This window comes from Apium graveolens, chromosome 1, assembly GCF_009905375.1.
Source record: "Apium graveolens cultivar Ventura chromosome 1, ASM990537v1, whole genome shotgun sequence".
Taxonomy (NCBI): domain Eukaryota; kingdom Viridiplantae; phylum Streptophyta; class Magnoliopsida; order Apiales; family Apiaceae; genus Apium; species Apium graveolens.
The window spans coordinates 111,388,183-111,390,764 of NC_133647.1; the positions used below are offsets into that span (position 1 = coordinate 111,388,183).

A 2,582-nucleotide genomic window follows, 5' to 3' on the forward strand; every position below is an offset into this window, starting at 1 on the left:
CTAATCTCCTTGATTTTCAAGTTCAAAGCGACAATTTTGGGGAATATTTTTTGGAGTTCTGGTTTGACCTTTCAAGCTCAGGGCATTACTGATGAGTAGCTATTTATCATTTGCAAGGTTAGGTTTAATGTTTGTTGTGCTTAATTTATTCCATGGGTTTCGTCTTTTGAGTCCTTAGAGAAGAAAGAGACTGAGATTTTCCCTGTCCGAGATGGTACAAGTAAAATTCTCAAGCACACTGAGAGCCTGGTTTCAATTAGAGGATCCGAATAACTAGATGAAATGCTAAAGGAGTTGAAACAAAAAATCCTCACAGAAAAGTAAGCTAGATGTTAATTAAGCTCAATTTCTTCTGATATATGGTTACATTTTCTTTTCATCTACTGTTGTATGTTTTTGCTTTTGAAATGCTAGTGTTTTCTGGTTGCAGGTGCTAGAAAAAGTAGGGATTGCAATGGATACTTAACATGATTGTGAGGCATTCTTTTTTGAAGCACTCGTTATAACCAGGGAATTTTGGTAGCAATTTTTCCGGTGGTTGAAAGTCTGTGCATACATCGTCTATCCTACATTCCTGTAATGGTATTTTTTATCATTGTCATTTTTCGTCAGTGCATATTTGCTCGTGTTACCTTTGAAATTAAAATGATTTTTAAGATTTTATCTTTTAATGAAGGGACTGCGTTCACCTAAAAATAAAAATGTTTACCAAGAGATCGAGTCTCTTACCCGTGTGTTTTAGTTTTAGGGAGGTCTGTTTGGTTGGTTGAATGTCAGAAGGTGTCTGTCTATGGTTACTTGAATACCAGTTATATTATAGTAACTAATTATATTTTTGCCTTTATATCTTAGTTATCGATACCCAAAAACTGTTTATATGAGAGTATTAATTGGAAGCATACAGGGCAATGGGCTTCAGTATTTTCAATCAATATAAACCAAGGGGTTTCTAGGAGAATTTTAATTGCAAGTTTATAGGGCACTGGGCTTGAGTTTCTTTCAATCAAGTGCAAGGATGTGTCCTGTATCATCTATATAATTAACAATATACCGTGGATCCTAGTTTACACACACAGTAGACAGGCTTATACAAACATTTATGTTGAGATTAATCTGAGTCACAGAATACCAGGAATCCTTGTTACTGCTTCTGCCCTAATTTAGTTGTTTTTATCTTGTCCCTGAAATCGACTACCTAAATAAGCTACTAAAAATTAATGTAAGTGATAAGTTTGGCATCATGTACGGGTTTATTGCCTTCATTAGAATAATTCTTTTGATGAATGAGTGGCTGTATTGAATATTTTTTACTAATAATATAAAGCATCTCTGGTAGATTTATGCATCCATTTTATAAACATTCCAATTCCTTGTTCACGTGCTTAATCAAATTGTATATGAACTTCCGGCGGAACACCGTTGGTGAGACAAGACCTCTGCGTGAGCTTCTAGGCCACACCCCTCCTTAGGTTCCCTTACAGTTTATTAATGTTTCTGTAAAATTTTAATGTGATTACTGATTATAAGTAATTACGATATTTGTGAGGAATTTTATTTGCTTATACTGGCTGGAAAACCCCATCACAACTCTTGATCCCTTAATAGCCAGTCTAGTGCAGGTCATTATGCCATTTCACTGCCTTTGTCTTTCCAAAGCAGCATTGTCAGATATCCAAAAATCTGGTCAAGTGAAACATAAAACTTAAGTAGTGGGACTGGCCTTATGATTTCTTTTTAAGTTTAGTCATGAAAGTTAATCCAGATTTTGACACAATTCTAATATAAAAAAACATGTCAAAGTATATATAAATTTTATATTGCCTATTAAAGCACCAAAGTTAGTTATGTTGTTTTCATTGCTACATTACTGCTTTTACTTGCTTACTGATAGCAGAATATATTACTCGTTGATATCAACGGATAACTTTAGTGTTGATGTTTTATTAAAGCTGGTCCAGTGTATTTCCAGCCATTGATGCCAATATAAGTGGTTGACGATTTATGTTTTTTATGTTAAGGATCATCACTTTTGGAGGTTAAACTGCAAGTATCAAACTGCGATGTTGATGACCGATTGTATTGGTAGGTTTCTAGATTCTTTACTAACTTTTTAAGAGCATTCATCTGTTCAGTATCATTATTAATTTTATCACCTTACATGTTCAATGCAGCAACAACTGCAAAACTTCTATCGTTGATGGTGAAGACCAGTAGACTGAGAGGCGGAGTAACGTGTCCAGGACCAACATTTCCAGGACCAGGAGTGTTTGGGTGATGTACAAATGATCAGTGGACTAATTTAGGTAGAAGAATGTGTAGCAAAAGTAGATTTAGGCGTGCCAATGGAGTGAACATCCTCTTACTTCTTGGGTAAAAACAAAGCAATATGTATGCAAATTAGTTATTTTGTACCTTAATGAGAATGTTTAGAAATATATTTGAAGTTATAGTTGTAATTCTTGTAGAGAACCTTTGTATTATAAATTTAATTTTAATTTTGAAATAACAATTTAATTTATATAATACCATTTTATTTTAAAATTTATTTATTTTAAATAATGAGATTAATTTGATAAACAATT

At 33.4% G+C, this 2,582-nt stretch overlaps 1 long non-coding RNA gene across 1 annotated transcript; it reads left to right on the forward strand.

The window, feature by feature from the left end:
• Nucleotides 1-200: 200 nt before the first annotated feature.
• LOC141720456 (uncharacterized) lies at nt 201-2,376 on the forward strand. The gene is made up of 4 exons (XR_012574377.1): nt 201-320; nt 431-582; nt 2,019-2,082; nt 2,172-2,376. It is a non-coding gene; the product is annotated as an uncharacterized LOC141720456 (long non-coding RNA).
• Nucleotides 2,377-2,582: the final 206 nt, after the last annotated feature.